Source organism: Mus caroli, chromosome 2, assembly GCF_900094665.2.
Source record: "Mus caroli chromosome 2, CAROLI_EIJ_v1.1, whole genome shotgun sequence".
Taxonomy (NCBI): Eukaryota; Metazoa; Chordata; class Mammalia; order Rodentia; family Muridae; genus Mus; species Mus caroli.
Window position 1 is genome coordinate 115,232,138 of NC_034571.1, and position 10,023 is coordinate 115,242,160.

General features: G+C 44.0%; 1 protein-coding gene across 1 annotated transcript in view; it reads left to right on the forward strand.

The window, feature by feature from the left end:
* Window positions 1–10,023, forward strand: part of Slc28a2 (solute carrier family 28 member 2) — a 137,595-nt gene that overhangs the window by 265 nt on the left and 127,307 nt on the right. The window lies entirely within an intron of this gene.

Consider the following 10,023-nt stretch of genomic DNA (forward strand, 5'->3'; position numbering starts at 1 on the left):
TCTTTCTTTCTTTCTTTCTTTCTCTCTCTCTCTCTCTCTCTCTCTCTCTCTCTCTCTCTCTCTCTCTCTCTCTCTCAGAAGGCAGGACCTTCATCTCACCAGGACCACAGCCATACAGGGTAGCCTGAAACTCACCTGGCTGGTGTCAAACTTGCAGGAGCCCAGGCTGCCTTGACGTCCCAAGTTGCCAGGGTTCGAGACATGCATAACCCTGGCCGGACTGCTCTAGTCTTTTAAAATCTTGGTTAAGTATGTCTATTTATTTGAGCCCCTGAATATAATTTTAAAACCAATTAATTTGTTTATTTCTTCATGGTGCTGGGGGTCTGAAGCAGGGTCTCAGACATGCTAACCAAGTGCTCTACCATGGAGCTGAACTTGCAGGCCAGCCTAGATCTTAGCAAGAGGCAGGTGTCTCACTCTGCTCACACTAGGGCAGCAGAACACCACAGCTGTGCTGGCTACGTCCTTAACTTACTTACAACAATCTCTTTGCTTTTATGGGTGGCTGAATCATTTCATTCAGCGGCTTAGAGGTGGGGAAGGGCTAAAGAGGTCAGAAGGAGCTGCTGTTCTCAGCAGGACAGATCTCTCTCCACTCAGTGGCTTAAACAACAGGGATTTGCCTTTTGGTGACTTCTTGAGGTTGGAAGGCAAAGGTCAAGGTACCAGTGACTGAGCTTCTCTGCTCCTGGCTTGCAGAGTGTCACATATGACACATCACCTTGCCCATATATGATAAACCAGACTGACACAAGTCACCTATCACCATGTCCTCATAGGACAAAGACTAAGCAAGGGACCTAGGGTGAGTAAGCCATCTCGTATGTACTCTCAGAAGGACACTTCATATTATCAGGTTAGGATAGATCAAGGGTGTGATTTTACAGTCCTGGTAAGAACACTCTGACTTATAAAATTCTTTCATTTTTACAAATTTGAGGAGCTAAACACAGGTGGGGGTGTTGGAGAAAGAATCTTGATTGATATATGCTTCCTCCCCTCACAGATTTCAACTGCCCCACAACTGAGGACAGAAGACACAGAGGTCCTTTCTGACCTGGGGTCCTCCCGGCAAGGGCACTGATTTCAGACCGATTTTTTTTTTTTTTTTTGGTTTTTCGAGACAGGGTTCTCTGTATAGCTCTGGCTGTCCTGGAACTCACTTTGTAGACCAGGCTGCCCTTGAACTCAGAAATCCGCCTGCCTCTGCCTCCTGAGTGCTGGGATTAAAGGTGTGAGCTACCACGCCCAGCCAGACTGATTCTTGAGGGCAGTTTTAGTCGAGCCAGAGATGGTTGCAGGTGTAGATGCCTGTTAGAGGTCTTGCCTAGGATGCCTGGGGTCCCAGACAGTTCTCCCAGCACTGCATAACAGAGAGAAGGCACCATGACCAAACCAGAGAAAGGAAGTCAGAGGATGGACAGAAGGACAAAGGCAGGGAAACTTACACTCTCAAGACTGCTGGTTTCCCATTTATCTCTGCTGTTCCCTTGAATGCATATGCTGCCTCAGCCCTGAATCCTCTCCACACTTTTATACTCAGTGAAGTGAGGGTTGGAGTAAGGTAGGGCTACGGGCACTAAAAGACCATGGCAGGGCATCGCATCCTGACTTTCTCCCAGGCAGCTTTGGCAGGGTCAACAAGTTGTCACATCGAAAAGTTCTGGAGAACCCAGCCTGTGGACGAATTCATGGACGCTGTCTGAAGATTTAAGAGCTGGCTGATTTCAGTCTCTTCCCACTGTTACACAGATGTCCATTGTTTCATGGGACTATCAATTAGGCTTGTTTTGGTTGCAAGGCTGTTTGAGGAATGCTTCTCCAGGACACCTTGTGATCAGTCGTTTTCTGTAACCAGTGCCCTATAAGCTTCAGAATGGCCAGAGGGCATGTTTACAACCTGCCTGTTTGAACCTGTTGACTCAGGGCAAATGCTCAGTTATCTGGGCCAGTATGAAAAATTCTACTCAACTGCAGTTGGGCACAGGCCTCATCTCTCAAAGCTCCATCTTTATAAATAGGGATTCGAAGGGATAGAGAGAGTTCCACATCTCACACATCCTCCCTCCACCACCCTGTCTCCACGTGGATGCCTCCACCCCTACCCCACCTGACCTCTAAACTCCCTGGGGCCTCCAGTCTCTTGAGGGTTAGGTGCATCATCTCTGAATGAACACAGACCTGGAAGTCCTCTACTGTATGTGTTTTGGGGGCCTCATATTAGCTGGTGTATTCGGTCTGTTGGAAGTCCAGTGTACATATGTTGGAGAGGATGTGGAGAAAGAGGAACACTCCTCCATTGCTGGTGGGATTGCAAACTGGTACAACCACTCTGGAAATCAATCTGGAGGCTCCTCAGAAAATTGGAAATAGATCTACCTGAAGACCCAGCAATACCACTCTTGGGAATATACCCAAAAATGCCCCACCACGCCACAGGGGTGTTCATAGTGGCCTTATTTGTGATAGCCAGAAGCTGGAAACAACATAGGTGTCCCATGACAGATGAATGGATACAGAAAATGTGGTTCATTTACACAGTGGAGTACTACTCAGCTATTAAGAATAAGATTATCCTTAGTTTTGCAGGCAAATGGATGGAACTAGAAAATATCATCCTGAGTGAGGTAACTCAGACCCAAAAGGACATTCGTGGTATGTACTCACTAATAAGTGGATATTAGCCAAAAAAACCCAAACAACAACAACAACTACTACAACAACAACAAACCTATACAGAATACACAAGATACAGTCCATAGAATTCAAAAGGCTTAACAAGCTGAAGTGCCCAAGTGAGGACACCTCAGTCCCACTTGGGAGAGAGAAGAAAGCATTCATAAGTGGGAGGGAAAGTGGACGGGGTGGGATAGTGGGGGGGGAGAGGGGAACCTGATCTGGTATTGGGTGAGGGAAAAGGACTGAAGCCCTGAGGGACAGCAGAAAGAATGTAAACAGGCAACCTCAGGAAATAGGATGTTGGGAGGACTCCCCAGAATGTACCAGAGATCTAGAAAGTGACAGACTCTCAGAACTCATATGGAGGGACCTTTGACGAAATGCCAGACAGTAGGGAGAGGGAACTTATAGAGCCCACCTCCAGCAGGAAGACAGGGCATCAAGTGAGGGATGGGGTTGCCATCCCACAGTCATACCTCTGACCCATAATTGTTTCTGTTTGAAAGAATTACAGGAATGGAAATGGAGAGGAGCCAGAGGAAACCTATTTATTTATTTATTTACTTACTTATTTACTTATTTATTTATTTATTTACTATGAGACATAGGTGGTTGATTACTAAGAATAGTCATTGCAGAGCAAAGTTTTCGTTTGTTTGTCTGAAGGGTTTCCATGACTCAAAAGCAGGATATCTGAGAGGCATCCCAGTGAATCCAGTATTGATAGTGTGGCAGAAACCAGATGTTTCAAAACAGACCAGTGACTCATAGTATAAGTGTTCATTTGCAAGTAAACATGTCTGGGCAAAAGGCTATATCATATGACACACTACAGGTAAGTTTTTTTTTGTTGTTATTTATTTACTTTTCAAATTTAGTTTTAGTTTTTGCTTTCTTTTGTGAGGGAGGTTGCAAGGGCTGAAGGCAGATGTGGAGGGAGGGGGAGATGAGTGGATTGGGGTGCATGATGTGAAGCTCATAAAGAATCAATGAAAAGTAAAACACAGAGAAATTACAAAAAAATAAATAGCATGAGACATCACAGTAACGAATTTACCATTTGTTGTAAGAAGTCTTTCTTCCGGGGAGTTAGAGCATGTCCGGAGCCTTTACCAAGTATGTATAACTGCTCTCCCCCTGAAGCATGGTAGGATTCCCTCCTTATATTTAGCTTCTAGCCTTATACCCTAGCTTCTCCAGAAAACCCCGAGTCCTCAGGCAATCGGGAGTTAACTGCGTACAACCAGCTGGAGCAGTGACCAGGCACTCAGGTGAAGGTCCAACCATCTTATCTGTCAGCTACTTTATGAAGAAACATTAACTTCTAATAAGCCCAGCTCCGAATATTTTAAATAAACATATCTGGAGTCAAAATGAAAGATTTTAGACAGAAAGTTTTCTTCTATTCTATAACGAGTTTGTGTGTGTCTACTGATGGAGGCAATCAGCCTGCAAAGCTTTGTAAGTATTTTTTCTTATAAAGTCATCAAGTTGAAGAATAATATAAGTATCTGTAAACTAGAAGCCATTAAACAGAAAAACCATAAAAAGAAAAACAAACAAACAAACAAACCCAGACATCTATGGAAGATGTTGGCTGTTGGCATTGGTTTTTATAAACAGATTTTTCACTGTATCCGATAAGCTTACAAATCTTAAAGTACAGAAATTCTATGTAATAGTCTTGCAAATCTTGGAATAAATTTAGATTTTAGCAGAAGTTCTAGAGAGTCTATTAAAACCAAGAATGCGTGTATGGGCTAAGCCACAGTAACTCCTCCTGGGATTAGCTGACTTTTCAGCTGTGTTAAAGCAGTGTCTTTTCCGTGGCTGCTCTATTTTGTTCTCTCTCTGTGTCCTGGAGCCAGATGGCCTTTTGACCTGGGGCAGAGAGCCTGGAGGAAACTTTCAAAGGAGCATGCTTGAGTCAGGAGAAGGAGTCGATAACCCAACTCCAGAGCTTTTTAATAACACAGAAGAGCATAAGACAATACTTCAATATTATCCATACCCCAAAGACACCTGGATCCCTGGCAAACTGAATCCAGTGACCAGAGAGGGACCAGATCAAGCAAAGAGCAAAGAAAGCTTAGAGATAACAATCTGTGAGACACTGTGAGATCTAAACAGCAGGTTCCAGCTTGCCAGTGACAAGGTCAGAGGCAGAGCAAGCTCTAGGTGGGAGCCAGCATGGAGCTAGGCAGGAGCAGGCTGCCAGCCTTGCTGAAATCCTGAAAAAAGAATCACACAGCTTGCAGTCCAGAGGGGTCTTAGGCATGCTCGGCCCAGCTCACCTGTCCTCAACAAAACTTATGAAGACATCAGAAAGCACAGATCCACCAACAATAGCCAACAATGAAAACCCCACAGAATGTGCACACAACCAGAGGCGACCTAGCAACTATAGACATGTGTGGCCACCTTCATTCGTACACCAGATCTAATAGGACAGAAGGGTGTCTCCTTTGTCCTGGACACTGGGTTCGTGATCCAGTCTGATCTCCCTTATGTCTCTCTAAATGTCCTGACTCCAGAACGGGACAGAACACCTCACCGTCACCAATCTGGTCCAAGTTTCAGATGAATGTCGGCAAGCAATTCTTAAGGCTCTGTTTTAATTTGCAAACTTGTAGCAGTTATAGTCTGGGCTTCCCCAGGCTTTTCAAACCATTGCATACACAGTAAATAAAGACATAAATGCAGATTCATTTACCTTGGAATAGTAATGGAATAGTTATGCCCCTGTGGATAGTTCAGGCACCTTCCTGGGGATCTTTTCACTAAATATTTTTTTACACAGCTGCTGTTCTGCTCACCTGGAGTCTCTAGTCTCATATCGTTTCATAACAAATGAGCCAATAAAGACAATTTGTCCAATAATCTATTTTTTTGTGTTTTTGAGGCTGCTCTGAACATTAGCACGCAGAGCAAGGTAGCCTTAAACTCATGGTGACCCCCCCTGCATCAGCCACTTGAAAACTGAGGTTACAGGTATGTGCCACTGAAAATAAAAAATTTAAAAATACTTTATGTTCAATAAATTTTATTTGAAGTTCCAGGATTAATCAAAGATTCACTCCTAAGAGTAAGTGTTCTTGCTACATGTTTGCTTTTTCTGATGTTGGGGATCAAAGTGAGGGTCTTGAGCATACTAAGTTCGTGTTCTATCACTGGTCCACATCCCTGGCTCTGAATAATCCTTTCAGATTGCCATTTTGCCGTTTAAAAAATTAATTAATTAGTTAATTAATCAATTAATTAAATATCCTTGTTTGCTCTCTATTGCTGCAGTGACCAAGAGCAGTGGAGGAGGAAAGGGCTTACTTCAGATTTCAGCTTACAGAGTGCCATGAAGGGAAGAGAAGACTGAACCCAGAAGAAGAAACTGAAACAGAGGCCATGGAGAGATATTACGTCCTGGCTTGCTTTCATAGGTCACTCAGACTACTTACTGTCTTATATAATTAAGAACTACTTGCCTGGAGATTGCTTTTAGAAGATGGCCATTTTTACTACGTTAGTCCTACTGATCCATGAGCATGGGAGAGGCTTCACCTAGCAGCTGACTCAGACTAAAGCAGAGACCCACAACCAAACAGTGGATGGAAGATTCTTGGGGACTCTGATAGAAGAGTTGGGGGGAAGATTGAGGGCCCTGAAAGGGGTTGGAATGCCACAGGGAGTCAACTAACCTGCCAACAGAGTCAACTAACCTGGACCCTTGGGGCTCTCAGAAGCTGAACCACCAACCAAAGAGCATACACGGGCTGGACCCAGGCCTCCCTGCACATATGTAACACACATACAGCTTGGTCTTCATGTGGGTCCTGAGCAACTGGAGGAGGGTCTGTCCCAAAGCTGTTGCCTGTACGTGGGATATGTTCTTCTAGCTGGGCTTGTCTGGCCTCAGTCGGAGAGGATTAATCTAGCCTCCCAGAGACTTGATGTGCCAGGGTGAGGGGAAATACCTGAGGGGGGAGCACCCTCTCAGAGGAGAAGGGCATGGAGGGATGGTGGGAGGGATTGTAGGAGGGGGTAACCAGGAGTGGGGGCAGTGATTGGGTGTCATGTGAATTAAAGAAAGAAAGAAAGAAAGAAACAAAGAAAGAAAGAAACAAAGAAACAAAGAAACAAAGAAACAAAGAAAGAAAGAAAAGAACTACTTGCCCAGGAGTTTCACCATCCATCTTGGGGTGGAGCCTCCCATATCAATTATTGTTCAAGAAAATGACTCAAATTTGCATACAGACCCTCTCAATTGAGGATCCTCTTCTCAGAAGACCCTGGGTCATGTCAAGGTGACTAAAAACTTACAATCACAATAACCTTTTTTCTTCTAGGGTATAATACAAGACAACACGACAGACAGCAAGACTAGAAAGAAATAAAACGACATCACATGATCGTTGCATGAATAGCTCAGACAGCAGAATAAGACAGTACTTGAGGGTACTGGACTGCAGCCCAAAGGCTGAAATCAGAGCAAGGGAGAATCCTGAGTTGGGTCTTAAAGAATAAGTGATATTGTTGCAGGAAGGGATGCCATAGGAAGGGGGGCCTGAGGCAGAATGAGCAGTGACATCCTGGTTAGCAGCGAGTACTCTGGGCTCAAACAGTATTGTCATTTGCTCTCTGGATGACTTCTGCAAATTACTCCATCTCTTTGCTTGAACTGGAAAACTGCCATAATAATAGGTGGATATGATACAATTATAATAATAATTTTAGCCTTCCTAAAAATTTGTGGATAGGAATAAGTGAGGAAACGTAAGTAAATGGGGGAGGCAGTTCCGGAAGTGAGAAGAAAGTGATCACTACTGACATCTCGGAACTGAAAGTGGCTACTCGTTTGTTATTTCCTTGATATTTGTTGTAATTTAATGTCTCCAACTAACTTTTAAAGAATTATGTGTGTGGGTGTAGGGATTTGTGTGTGTACGTCAGAAGACGACTCGTGGAAGTGTGTTCTCTCTTTAACCTATGTGAGTCACAGGGACTGAACTCAGGTCCTCAGGCTTGGTGGCAAGGACCTTTATCCACTGAGTCAACTTCTCCAGTAATCTTATAGTCATAGGTGGTGGTGGCACGTCCATTTTACAGAAGCAGAGATTGAGGCTCAAGGAAGTTAAATTGTCTCCTCATAGTTATTGGGTCATTCTGCCCACAGAGCTTCATAATTCAAATCTTTGCATTTGTGTCTTAATAGTAAAACAATAAACCAAACAAACCCACGGGCTCAAGCTCTGAAACCCTTAAGAATAGGTAGTCTGGTTAAGGAGTACATCCTGATAACCTGGTTTTCAAACAGAGGTAGATTTTCACCAGAGGAACGCAGTTAGAACACACAGTGGGAAGGCAAGGGGTTGGTCAATCAAAACCAATATTTTAAGACTCCTCCTCTCACCTTTTCACCTGGCTGTCCCCCTCCTCTCCTCTTTCCCCCACTTCCCTTCCTCCCTTAACCTTTCCCATCTCTTCCCTTCCCTACTTCCCTCTCTCTGTCCTTTCTTTTCCTTCTTCATTCCTTTCTCTCTGCTCCCTTCTACCCCTCCCAGTTCTCTTCCTTCCCCTTCTCTCTTCCATTTTCCCCTCCTCACGTTTCTTCAGTCGTTTTTTTCTTCTGATAAGGACTCACTAGTTTGCTTAGGTTGACCTCAAACTTCTGGACCCTAGTGAGTCTCCCCTTCCTACCTCTCAGGCAGCCTGATTCAGTTTAGTTATAGCCAAATACCCATTTAATTTAATATATCTCTACCAATTTAGTTATTCATCTCTTTGTAGCCCCATCCTGCCCTCTGTGCAGTCTGCTGTTGTTAGAGTTTACAGTCACAGACATGGAAGGTCCGTACCCAAGAGCATTCAAGATCTTTGAGTATTGACTGGATCCCCTACTTATTTTCACAGGCCTCTTAGTGGAAACCAGGACCTTTTTCCTGTGAGGATCACAAGTCTATCCTCAATGTCTAAGACAGTGTCAAGCACAATAGTAAGCCTTTGATAATTATAAACTTTTATTTTTGGCCAAGATAGAGAAACAGAGACCAGCTGTATCCTCTTACTTTAAGCAGCTGACCAATCCCAGCTATGGTCCTGAAAACAATGATTTTCAGCTATTGGGCAACAGGCAGTGTAAGATGGAACTCCCTAGAAGAAGGTAAGCAAGAAGGACTTTCAGTCAATGTCCCAGTTGACTGCCTGAGCGGTTCCAGTTCAGGGAAGCCAGGTTCAGACCCATGGTCTCATGGAGCTGAGACTTCAGGGATGCCAGGGAGGCTAGAATTCACAGCATGGAGTATGGTGAGGAGACCTGTCAGCTCATACACATTGGGTTCTGAACATAACCACTGAGAGGCCTGGCAGGGGATCCTTGGGGTTCACACAGGGCTGGAACCCTCCTAGCCCAAGTGGAAGGACCTTGTTCTAGCACTGGAGCACTGAGCAAAGTTCCATGGACATACTTGCCTCGATTCCAACGGAGGGAGCCACAGAGCACAGGCAGTTTTGCAGCTATGAACATATACAGGAAGCTTCAACAGGCTAAACCCTTTCTAAGTAACATAGTTAATACCCAGGAATTGATCCAGAAATCAGTAAAGACATACAGAAAGACCCATTATTAGCACACACAGGACACACTTGTACTATAGTTTATTCCAAATGTGATGAATGACCCTTAATGAGGGGAAAACTATTTAGCAGAAACAATGAGGAAGTCTGTGAAATGTGTCAGTGCACAAGAGCAGTTGCTGTGCAAGCCTACAGGCTTGAGTCAACTCCTCCAACACTAATGTTAGTGCTAATGGAGGAAGAAGACCCACTCTGGAAGGTTGTCCTCTGGCCTCCACATAGTACACGCCTGTACCCTCACACATCATACATACATACATACCCATATGTTAGCAATAACATGTCTAGGAAAGTAGCAGCAAAGACATGAAATAGATGATGGAATTAGAGTAATAATCCAGTAAATGAGGCATTTGAATATACCCTATACATGTGAGTTTTTGGATATGGGTTTTTGCAAAAATATTGTACCTATTTAGGATATTTATGTCCAATCTCTAAATTTCTTCTTGTGTGTGTGTGTGTGTGTGTATGCATGTGTGCATGTGTGCATGCATATGCAGGTATCTGCATGCCATTATTTGTGTATAGAGGTCAGAGGACTAAAAGTCATTTCTTCCTTCCACCTTGGGTCCCTGGGATTAAAAGCAGGTCACCAGGCTTGCAGGCTTTTACCTGCTAAGCCACCTCACCAGTGCTAGTTTCATTTTTTTAATTTTTAATATTTTTATTACGTATTTTCCTCAATTACATTTCCAATGCTATCCCAAAAGT